Here is a 13543-nt window from a genome sequence, read left to right on the forward strand (position 1 = left end):
GGGAACAGTCCAACAAGCGTGCAACAACACACTATAGAAGAGAGTTAAAGAAACAAAAAACAACAACAAACAAAAAGAAACAAACGGGCACCAAACTCTTTGTTATTCATGGGAAAAAAAGCAAGCTTGTTAACTTGCACAATTAAGGCATCATTTGCCAAAGGAAAGTGCAGTTCTTTGTTTTTGGGGGACAAAAGGTTGAGCGAGCGTGTTTTAGATATGGTGCTGTGAGTTCCAGGAGGGTGGGTTTGGTTATCTGGTGTGCCACACAACAAGGGGCACTTTTGTCACGAGCACAGACAGTGTGACATCGGAAAGTGCTCGAGATAAATCAGGTAATTTTGCATGGTAGTTAAACAAAGAGTGCCATACATTCCAGTTCCTGTGTGCATTTATAAAGGGAGTATGTGTAAAGAGGAGGCAAGTAAAACAATAACACCATGTGAGTAATTTCACAAGATGTCTCCAATAGAGTGGCATAATTTATGATTTAAGGCCTTTTTGTTAAAGACTAATGGCATTAAGTTGGACAACATCAATAAATTATTCATATTTAGAAGAATGTGTTAAATTAAAGAGGCCTTAGAAGAATAATCAAGAGCAGAGATACAGTGTCTAATTTTCATTTTGACACTCTTGTTTATGTTAACACTAAATACAGTCATGTGACTGTGAAAAAACACAGCATCTTATCTGTTTCAGTCTCAGTATCGGAATGAGACTTCATTCACAAAGTAAGATGAATGTGTTTTGGTGCAGGTGCCAAAATGCCACGGGCACAAGGATTTACAAATTACAAACACTATAAATATAAATCATATACTATTACAACAAACATTTCAAAATATTCTCTGCATACAATGTTCATTGTCATCCTAACAAATGTTTAATTTCCATTTTCAGTACAAAGCAGCACATTCTGTACTTGTTTTGTACTCTGTGTTGCTGATGGGTACTTATTATTAAAACAAATCTACAGTTGATCTTAACCCATAACATTTCTCAGAAGCGTTCTCAAAAGGTCCTGCTTTTAGTTACACAATTAACCCTCTCTGGCTTAAACGTCCCAAATACATAACCATAATTCAAATATTTGTACCAAAGAAATATTCCTGTTTAAAACGGTTAACGGCTAAATCTGTGAATAATAAAGGCATTTTCACTGGAAAGAATTGTTGCTGTTGAAACAACAAAAAGATTTTCCTTCACCTCCATTGTATCGAGACAAAGGCAGAAATCCCCAATGGCAAAAAGTAACTAAATACATTTGATGTAGTACTTAAAGTACAGTTTTGAGGCACATTTGTTCTACTTTAACCTCTGAATTCTACATGGAAATATTGTAGATTTTGCTATAAATTCACATTTATTTGTCAGCTAAAATTACTTCACAGATTAAACCTTTTCACAAAACATTTTATCTTTTAAAATATCTTATAAACACCAAACCCACCCAACAGAGTATAAAGCTGTAGCTTCACCTTGATGAGTGGAGCGTCAATACTGCTATACAGATAAAACCAACACTATCAGTATAGCTGGATACCACCAGAGTAAGTGCAAACAATATGCTTGTTTGTAATTTGGGTGAACTGGTTCTTTAATATATAACGGTTTCATTAAAACAGTCTCTACATTCCTGGCCAAGCATAAAGTGAGATCTGCAGGACTTTTTAGAAGCAGAGCTTGTTTCTTTGCTTCACAATTGAAATAATTAAATGATCTTGTTGTGTTGTAGACTGCTGCCGTGTCTATCGTCACTTCACTTTTTATTTCCCTGCGACACACACTTAACTCGCCTCTTTCACCTCAATTCTGCAAGCAGAGCTCAAGATCTCCAGCAGCACTGGAATTCCCGTCTTGGGATTCAATGAGGAGAGCCGTCCTTTCAGCTTCAATCACTCTCGTGCTTGTGAGGCTGCATTCACGTGTGAAGGTTTCTTTGAGAAAGCCTTTAGGTTGTACTGAGGCTGGTTCATTCCTGCCAGAAATCTTTCTCAAACATAACGCTTCAGTGGCAAACAGAGAATATGAAAACCGACAACGTGAATCAGAAGAATGCAACATGAAGGTCTTTGGGAATGTGAAAGGCCATGTGTGTGTGATGTGGTCAGACGGTCACAGCTGAGGCACCTGACCAACTTGACGCCCTAGTCGACTCTTTGCAGGGACAAAAAGAAAGGGTAAATAAAACCCAGAGGTCCTAATGTGCTCCCGGTGCGCTTGGCTGGACTCATGAGGGGTGAGCATGGTATGTTTGCCCTTTTGTCCGGCGAGATGACGGACGCTCCTCTGTATTTAGCTGTGTCCGGGGCCAGCGTAGGGCCAGCGAGGGAGGACCCCGGGGCACCGCAGGTCACCTGCTGAGGTCACGAGTTGAGCAACCAATCCAGAGAAAGAAATAAAGAAGAAATTAGATTTTCAGCCAGTGAGGGTCGAAGACTTCATCTCAAGTCAAACTGAATGACATCCAGCAGATACATTTTCTTGTGTGCATGTTGATATTGTGACTGAATGCTTTTAATTGAGCTGAAAGAGCTTTTTTTCGGGGGGATAATTGAAGATAAAGCAGAACCACAGAAAGACATCCACACTGAAAGAAGAGACACTGATAAACTATGGTTGCGATTTTCAAAATAACACATTTGAGGGTGTTTCCTTTTAGTTTTACAGTGTTTTAACAGTCTGGTTTGTGGTTTCGGCAGTGGTCATCATGGTGGTGGGCGAAGTGGTCATACCCTCAGTGACCTCACCGTGACCTTCACAGCAGGGCACCCATGTCCGACACCAAGAACATGATGCAGCACAACTAGGACTATGGAGCAACAACCATAACGCAGTAAATCAGTTAGAAATACTACACGTCAATCATCAAATGATACTGACCAAGCACCCAGAAAAAAAAGTGGATTATTTTTAGCTTGTGAGTGTTTAATGGTTGATACACTATCGTGAAAGGCAGTAATCAGAAAAACAAAAAGCAGTTTCTGCATGTGAGAGTTTACATTTGCTGAGACAGTTAATTTCTTCATGATTCTGAAATTTTTTATTTTTTTTTAAGTATTATTCTGTTGACTTTAAGTAGATAACATGGAAATATGACAGGGAATGAGAAGAAAGATGGAGGTTGCCATACAACAAATGTACCCACCTGCACTCAGACTCGGGATGTTATGAGGTCTTAAACTAGTAAACTTGTGACTCTGACATTTGATCGTAATGCAAAAAGACATTATTTGTTCTCGCCTACATCCTGTATTCTCTCCCTGGTCACAGAATATGGATCTCATAGCAGTTTAGTAGAGCAGATTAATTTATCCTCGGGTTTCAGTTTTTTTCCTCCTGAAACCAGAAGAAACCTAAAACTATCTACAGGAAAATAATGAATTCAAACAATTTCTTTTCAGATCTGTGTGGGGAAGTTCATTTTATAACCTTGGGAACAGCAGTATGACAACATATTCTTAATTTAAAGGGTCTTCTTTAGCTTTTTACCCAATGTCATGCTTTATTAGCAAACAATACATTATAATTATAATATCCACACAGTAAGGCTGTGAAATGCAATTGAAAATAAAACATGTCGTTGAGCTTTTTTTCAATATACATATACGTTTATATGAATTAGCTGCAGAATCAGCCTGCTGCCCTCTCCGAACTCTCACTATCAGCACACAAAGGAGTGTTTTTTATCCCTAACATTCATACCCATTAGGAAAACAAACAAGGGCTTGAGAGGGCATTATTCAGAGGTATACGCTGCACTCAAAGTTGGCAGCTCTGCCCTACCAGCATGCCAACATCGGGGGTGACTCTCAGGCTTCCCGCGGTGAGGCTGGGATCCATTCAATCAACGATCAAACAAACTGCTTCTGATTCTCTGCACAGACGTTGTTTGGTATCAGACATTCATTCCAGAAAAAATCTTCATTGTCACTATTCAGCACGAAAGTACATGATTTCTCTATATTTGATAGTAAAGATAATATCGCACAGTTCAGAATAAATATACACTATGGGATAAAACATTGTATGTGATATTATCATGTCATTTTTCATTCTGTATAATAAATAATAAACTTAAAGAGGCTCATTATATTATCAGTCATACAGAGAAAACGATAAATACATGATTTCACAAACATATTTCATGAAATCATTATGAAGTATGAACAAATTAAAAACGTTTAAGCCACACAATAACGAGAGAGTGCCAAGAAGTTCCTCTTTTCATTCCACACAGGGTGTCTACAAGAAAAGACATAAAGTCACACCCATTTAAAACGCTATATTTACTGAACGCTGAGCAGAGATGCCTATGGAAACTCGGGTCTATAGGGTTTTAGTTGTGTATTCTATGCTAAAATCCAGTGGTAGACAGAAAATAGAAGGATTAAAAACAGCCACGGCACAGGCCAGCGTTTGTGAGGAGAAGACACCCACAGATAACTTTCTGAATGGCTGCTTACGCTTCTCCTTTTCTCTCTCCATCATAAGATAGGAGAGGAGAGAAAAAGGACTAACAAGATGCACATTTTACATTGAAAACTGTTATTGTTCCCCTCCTAATCTGGCCCACCATCTGAGAGGAGGGCTGCGCTAAAGAGCGGGGGGCTTTAATGGGAGGACGAGAGCCAACTCAGGGACAGGGGAGGAGAAGGGAAGAGAAAGGGGGAGGCAGGGGGTTGGTCTTTGGCTTTAAGGAGGGGATCAGTTGGGAAGTGTAGAATGGATGTTTCTTTTTCTCTATGGGGGGAACTTTGTATTTGACTGTTGTTTGTATCTGTCTTTCAGGAGCCTGATCCCCGTGGGCCTGGACAGAGAGATGCCTCTATATGTGTTAGCATGTGTGGAGTAGTGAGTGTGTCTATATTTTGTGTGTGTGTGTGTGTGTGTGTGTGTGTGTGTGTGTGTGTGTGTGTGTGTGTGTGTGTGTGTGTGTGTGTGTGTGTGAGGCAGAGAGAGACTGATGGTGGGATCTACCCCTCTTCTTTCCTACAGCTGCAGCTCAGCGGATTAACCGTCATCCACAAGGCAACATTACACAAGTAGCCTTTGAACAAAAGTCATGGATACTATTAATGATATGGTAATCCGTAATGGAGCTACCTCCCAGTAGTGATTATACTGACATGGGAAGAATGTCCAAGAGTCCTGGACGCAACTACCCAAACAACACTGTGGCTATTGTTGGCAGGCCTGGTCTGAGGCCTGCACCTACATCCACTGGCATCAGGCGACCAACAATCCCTTCCTACCACACACACACACACACACACACACACACACACACACACACACACACACACACACACACACACACACACACACACACACACACACACACAGAGACACAAACTGCCCCCTGCTTTCTTGACACCCTTCCCTCCACCCCAATCACCCTATGAATAAAAATGAAAACCCAAAAATGGATAGAAAGAAAGAGAGGGAGGGAAGGGGTGGGAGCGGAGGGGAGGAAAAACAAAGTGTTTTGGCCAGGATCAGGCAGGGATTTCTCCCTATGTGGTTCCCACACACTGACTAGAGCTGGATCCCTCCTCTCCCGCTCTCTAGCCGGTCCATCCTTTCTCCTCACAGCCAGGGAAGACCACACAAACACTAAATGATTTCACGATTTAATCTTGGACAGTGGTGGAGAGGATGAGCGTTGAGTCAGTGCTCCGCTTTTCATTCCTGGGGCTGCTAGAAGCCACTATAGTGGGTGTGTTGGGGTGGAGGTTGAGGTGGTGGGTGGGGGAGAGGCCACTGTTTGCCTCGGTAAATGCTCTCCGTTGGGCAAGCTGGGTCACAGCAGGGGTGTTTAACCCTAAAAATGTGTCCCTTTTAAATACAATTACCAATTTCTCTGTTCACTGCAGCCACTAATCCACTCTGATGTTGGTCCAGTTACTGAAGTGAACATACTTAGAGTGCAACAACTGGGTATATTGGATCAACTGTGTATAAAGAAATAACAGCCTGTAGAGAAATGCTGTGCATAAGTTGGAACATTGAACCAGTAACATGCAGTTGTTTGTGAGAAACCAACAGATGAAATTGTATGTAGTAACTCATACAATTATTTCTCCCTTACATCTCAACAAATTAATGTTGCTTTATCAGCTTAATAATTCATGACTTTTTCTAATTTCATTATGCTTATAAACATGATTTTAAGTGATGCATGTTGCAAGTCTGCCACAGAAATTGATGCGTTAGTTTTGTTTGGGGTCCCCAGCTGTAAAATATGGTGCAATACAATGGATCTCATATGCTCAAGTACCTTTTACACAGCACTACACCAAATCTATAATTTTATTGGATTTTAATAAGATCAGTAATACAAAACATTTTTAAACCTGATTAAATCATGGTTGAACATTAAATCTTAAAAAATAAATTGAACTATCTGAACATTAAGATTGAACATAAACCTATATATAGTCAGCTTTTGTTGTTGTGTTGTTAATGTGTGTAGGCAGTCAACATTTCATGATAAAGATTCTATAGAACACTGAGGCATCCTGAGCCGCTCACTAGATGAGCTTCTGGGTCCATTAAAAACACAGTGTAATGGATGGTCTTCAAAAGAAGCAATCGTTTTTAACTTGGCCCTTGTTCTCTTATCTATAGTGACCTCTATTGAGTCCGGGGGAAGGCCGATCACTGATCCAGACTTTCTAATTATCTTATTGATCCTGTTTGTATCATCTGCCCAGCAGAGCACATAGAAGAGGACGCTAAGATCGAGGTAAAAATCACGAAGACGATTTCTGCTGATGTCAAAGGATCTAATCCTCAAGAACAGGGGTGCCCACACTTTTTTGGCTCACGAGCTACTTTTAAAATGACCAAGTCAAAAAGATCTACCTACATTAATAATGCGTATATCTATATAAAGCATTATTTATGTATAAATATACAGAGTATACTTTATATTTACATTATTGGTGAACCTTGCATAACTGCATGAACCCTTATGACACAATACAATTTTGTACATTTTTGGTCATTACATTTTGCTCTGATGACTTCACTGCATGGAACCAGCAGGGTTGCATAGTCCGGACAGTAGCTGCTTGTAGTCAGCGTCAGGCAGACCAAATGGTCATCAGTCATGGTGGAACGGTGTTTGGACTTAATCTTTTTCATGTCCGAAAAGGCTGACTCTAGGGCTGCAACGATTATTTTCATAAACGACTAATCTATCGACTATTTTTTTTCTACTAATCTAATGACTATTTCCCATAGCAAATTAAGAATAGTAACTCAAAATGTTGGAATTTGAACTTCAAATGTATTCGAGTAACAAGATCTGAACATCAGAATATCATCATAACAAATAAATTAAATAGTAATATAAATTAAAGTGCAAATATGCTTTAAAAATAAAGAAAAAGTACAAATAAAGCTTTAAAGGTAACTCAACATAGCAATCAAGCCTCTGAAAGTGCAAAATAACTAAAGAATAACTGGGCTGCAAGTGCCATTCAAAGTCCAAAAGTTAAAAAAAATTGTCCATCCTATCCGATAATTAAAGCGCAAGGGTTTAAAAGTAAATCAAAATAACTCATTACAGTCCCACGTCTTGCTGCTCCCTCCTTCAGGGGAACACACAATTTACACACGTTTTAAATTGTAATTCAGAAACGTGAGCATATTGACATACTCTTAGTTGGTTGTATTCTGCATGTTTAACAACATGGAGAAACTCCTGTATCTCCGGACAGAGCTCTGTAAGCCATCTCACATCAGTGTGCAGCAGGAAGTCAGAGTGGCTGCAGTCCTTCTCCAGATGCGCACAGAACATCCGTCTTTGAAGAGCTCTCGCTCGATTAGACGATCTTTGTTGCCACATCCGTGATCTCTTTCATGTTTAGCGTTGTAGCGCATAATGCTTGTTGGTGTATTATGCAGTGGTAATTAAGGAAGTCGGGGAAAACATCTCCCTGTACTTGGCAATACATCCATTCAAGCGGCCAACCATTGCGGGCGCAGCGTCCGTAGTGATTGACATTAATTTGCACACTGGGAGCTGGGTTTTGTCGCTAAAGTTTTTTAAATTTTTTTTTAATTATGATTATTTTTTAAATGGCATGCGATCTACCCGCACTACCTGCGCGATCGACTGGTAGATCGCGATCGACGTATTGGGCATCCCTGCTCAAGAAGAAAAGTCTTGACCGAGCTTTTTTAAATACAGCCTCAGTGTTCTTTTTCCATTTTAATTTACTGTCCAGGTAGAGCCTAAGCTATTTATATGACTGGACAAATTCTGCTGACCTGCAATTATTACTTGGGGAGACCTCCTCCTCTTTCCTTCTGAAATCAATACCCAACTATTTGTGAAGTGAAGATAAAAAGGGGAATAAAACTGTTCCACGTGGCGCTCCAGTTTGAGTTAAGATAGTGTCAGACTGTTTTTTATCAAGCCTGCCAAACTGGTCGAGACAAACAGTAATACTTTTTAGCTAAAAGGCGTGGTTGCATTGTATTAAAAGCACTAGAAAAGTCAGAAAACATGATCCTAACAGAGTTAGCCGTTGTTTCAAGATGACTATAAATACTGTGGAGCATACAAAGTAGTGCATCATCCTCCTACATCCTTCCTGTATGCAATCCTGCAAGGGATCTTTGAAGACGAATATGAAGGACTGAGCACAGCTATAACACAGGGTTTGACGTTTCTGTTAATGTGTGAAAGATGAGCGCAGGTTGATGTCAGTTAAAGAGCTTTTAGCAATGACATTAAAGAGGCAAAATTAGTGATAATTGAAGTGTGTGCACTGTCAGAAGTTAAAGTTTCAGTTGGTATGTAAGCCTAGACATCGTGATCAAACCAAGGAGTAACCTCCCCTAGGTATGTGTGTATACATTTGAGTTGGAGCACCAGAGATGTGTGCACTGTTGAAGCGTCAGTTTGTGTGTAAACATTAGCCGCAGTTGAACTTCAACATTATACGATACATGTAATATGTGTTTGATGAGCAGTAACTAATATAATATAACTATTTTGTATTACTTCATGCAAAATGTTTTTATGTTACACATCCTCATCCACACTGTGCTCCAACGATACTGTTTGAGAGACAATACACACAAAATAATCAAAAACGTACGCGAAAAATGTTCTGTTGACGAAGCGATTCGAAGCTGTTTGTTTCAAGAGTGCCTGTTAATTTATGTAAATTTCCCAAACAACATTTAAAATGCCACTTCTTAACCATTACGCTGCCTCAGGATCAGTACGCTTTGTAACAACGCTGTCTTTGCTTGACTGATATGTCAAAGTTGAGGATACGAAGGAAAGAAGAGAATGAAAATACCACACAGGCACTGACACAGGGATCAATCCGATTGGAATGATTTACCATTTCTACATTTTGAATAAAAATGAGTGCGCTAGACGGTGGAGCAGTTTGATTAGTGGGATCCTTAAGTCCCTCGAAGCCTTCACGGCCTTTTCTCTCTTCCGTCACTGCAAGAATAAAAGTCCTCTTTCTCTCTTTTCAGAAGTCCCTTGGTACCCCGGCTTTTTCCTCACTGTTGGTATTACAAAATCCCTATTCAAAACAACCCTTGTCACCTGTCAACTAAGCCAGGCTGGTCTGCTAGGTCTTTATCCTCAGCACATACACTCACACGTACACAGAGGCTGACTCCCTGCCCCCAACCCCATTTATGCACATATCCCCTACATTCATAGAAAATACATAGACACAGACACAACTGCAAATCCCAACCGCACACACACACACGCCCACCCACTCACCCATGCTCACACACTAAAACCACATGTCTGAGAGCTGTTACTATAGCAGTTTAAAATTCATTACCCTGTTCACTTCAACAAACGTCCACACTGGGATGGGATGGGCTGCTTTCAGCTGCGCCCCAAGACTTTACATGCTCCAGGAAACAAGCCTGTTGCATCGCGAGCCAAATCTGCTGACGGAATGAGACAAATTCATACAATCAGGAAAAGTCTAGACATATATGGGGATAACAAGTGGAAGATATAAGCAACATTTTAATTTGTATAGAAGTAGGTGCAAAGCCTTTTACAAATGACAATCCTGCTGTCCGAACAACCTCAACACCATAATACTAGATTATATAGAAATGTATGTATAAAACTGCATGGGTACATAATAGTTCATAAAACGTCTTTCTGTTTTCTCATCAATCTTACATTATCCTTTTAATCTTATGCATTTTGTGATCCTTTATTATTATTTTCATAACTTATCTGTATAATTATAAATTTGTCTGATGTGTTTTTTGACCCCTGTGAATTATATGATGCTGCTATCTTGGCTCAGATACCTTTTATTGCCGTGAAACCCTAATAAAGTTATACTGCATATCACATAATCACATGAATTAATCACATAACCATGTTTATAGATAAGTAATAAGCCATTTGTGACAACTTATTGACATTTGGCAGACCTATTATTAGGTGAGAAAGTCTTGATTCTTCAGCAATGATTTATTTATTTTTGAATAAGCCATCAAGTTTGCAGTTATAAACATTGATAATTGTATTTAATTAAGGACCATGTACTTTTCCTCTTAGATAATCCACGTGGAGTTGTAAATGTTAATAAGGGCCAATTATCTTGAGGAACAATATGCACCAGCAAGATGGATTACTCACAACCTGGCAACTCAAAGGTTATAAAGCATTAATAAAGAATTATTCTAACCATGGAAAATGGTTACCAGCATTGACATTATTTTAACATTGTTAACTACCTACCTATTTAGTATTGGTTAGCAGCATATGATCAATTAGTATATGGCTATTAACTATAACAACGTTAAGTGTATATAAAGCATATATAACATGTGTTAAGACCGCTAAGGAAGTGGAGTAAATACTTTCAAACACATTGTAAAGAAAGCTACATTATAGTGTTAGTAATTACACGATAGGTGTTTATACTGCATGTCATTGTAAATAAGGGGTTTAAATTGGTTACCGCAAAAGTTGATACAAAAAACCCTGTTGATGAGTTTGCATTACAGTGGATGGTTTGCAGAGATTGTACTGATAATTTGATGTTTCCATTTTTACTCAAGAACAGATCATTTGGTATTTGTGTGTGAGCCTGTGTTGGGAGGAGCAGAGCAGCATCCCAAACAGTCATGACGATGAGGCAATGAACATTTCCGTTGTCGACCAGTGAAAGCCTGTGCAGCAGCTGTACAAACCTGAGCTTAAGTCCTGAGTTGCAGCTTTACTCTAAGGGACAGGAAGGTGGAGGGAGGAGAAACACGGGAGTTGGGTGGTGGAGGGGGTGTTTAACTGATGGCCGTAGAGAGGGTCACAGCAGAGGGTGGTCATCCGACCCGGCCACTTAGCCAAGGCCCAGTGTGCCCCGAGCAGCCGTCGCTCATTAACCCACTGACAGGAGCTCTGGACATCGAGCAGCTTCGCCCCACACAGAAAGGTCACGGGGTCAATCAGCCCTCTCTCCGGCCATCAAATCAAGATGGACGCACAAGCAGTGACTTATCCCCCAATCAAAGGGTCAGTGATGCATTGTCAGGCACACACACACACACACACACACACACACACACACACACACACACACACACACACACACACACACTGACACAGAAGCACACATTAAAACAAATTGATTTATCATGGTGTAAAGGCTTTTTAGACTAATCTGCTTTTAATTTTTGCAGAACATTTTAAACCGTGTTTCAACAGACAGCAGGATCATAAAGACATTTGGCTAAACTTGTGTGACATATCAATGGTGCTTTTGTATTTAAATGATTTATTAGCCGAGCCCGTAAATGTGTAGTAAGTATTTTATCCGTGTGATTAAAATATACAAGCTGTCTCTTTTGAATCTTTTGAAAGATAATCTGCGGCGGCAACTAACAATGATTTTATTAGAACATTTTTGTATTATTCAATAGATAGACTAATAAAATGCCCTTCACTTCATTCGAGGCAAAAAGGGACATCTTCAAATTGTTTAAATACTTGTTTCAATAACCTAAAAGAAAACCCAAAGAACAATAACATAAAACAGAGAATAGAAGCGGATCTTCACATTTGAGAAGCTGAAAACAGAGAATTTGTGATGTTTTTGCTTGATAATTGATGTAAAAGAATCAAAGTGATTGACAAGTCATTTTGTGCTTTCTTGTTGTAGAGCAGAGACAGGTCACCTCGCATGAAGCATGAAGCATGAAGTCGTCATTCACTGAACCGACCATAGCGATCTGAAGGGGGCCTCACTTCTCACTTGCTGAACTATTTCTCGGGGGAACTCTGAATATTTCTGATGATCAACTGTTCAATTAGCATTTATTTTTATGAATAATCCTTGAAATTAATCATAACATTAAAGGTATTTACTTTGGTATCCAACCAAGTGGAGTTTTATCATTTGAAATAATTAATAATAATAATAACATTTTTCGTCCTTCATATCATTCCCATAATAAATGTTAGCATCAGGCTTTTCAGGTTTGCTCTCTAGCTGCCAGTCTGAATTAGATTTGCTGAAAAAGCATCTTGTTTCACACCCACATGACTCACTGCAATGCAGGGGTGAACTAACCGACACAAACATTTTTATGATACATTGTCAGCCAAAACAATAGTAATAATAAATGTTACTGATGCCTAGAATGATCAGTGTTTGTTGATGGTGTGCGAGAGAGGTATTGATTCAACTGTTTATTAATTTTTGAGGCTATTTTAAATTCTATTAAAAAGATTTGTGAAGTACCATTACATCTTAATGACGGGAATGATGAACACAGAATTTACAATTTCTAGAGCCGTCCTGTGTATAATTGGGTCATCTTTTTTCTTCTTGTTTGAAAGGGTTTTATTCTGCATACAAGATGAACATAAATGTTGTTCTCTCCACAAGGAAGAACAACCTCTCTGCAACATAATGTGCATGATAAAACCAATACATTTACATACCAGCGTTAGAGACACTACAGGTTAAACTCTTGACAAGCTGTATGACAAAGTCTTCCTCATTACACACTTTAATTCAGGATGAGATTATTTCACAGCTAAAATGACCCCACTAATTTGGGACTAAGGGCTGCTAAGAGGGTTCGAAATCTGTTTAAAATGGACTTGAAATTTGAAGAGGTTGTTGTCTTTCTGAGTAGAAGGAAGAATGGATGAATGAATTCACACACTTAGATAAGTGGGACCATCATCTTGAGGGTGCTACAAATATATTACTCCTCTGAATTTATTAGCATCTCCTGAGCGATTGCCGGTCCAAGTGAAATTCTTCTATTGTGAGCGAGAGATGAGTGCTGCTATTTAAAATGCTCTACACTTTGGTGTAAATACTACAAGGTAGAGCAAGGTAAAGAGGACTGAAACAGCAAAGAAATGAGAGTTTCTTGTTCAGGCTTAATGTTCTGCTGTGGGGGTTGTTACAAAGTTCCGATAGCTGCATTTGCATCCATACATAAGATGTATTATGGAACAATAAAACTGATCTAATTCTGACTTCTTAAAGCCCCGTCATATCCAGAA

Source organism: Taurulus bubalis, assembly GCF_910589615.1.
Source record: "Taurulus bubalis genome assembly, chromosome: 6".
NCBI classification, from domain to species: Eukaryota; Metazoa; Chordata; class Actinopteri; order Perciformes; family Cottidae; genus Taurulus; species Taurulus bubalis.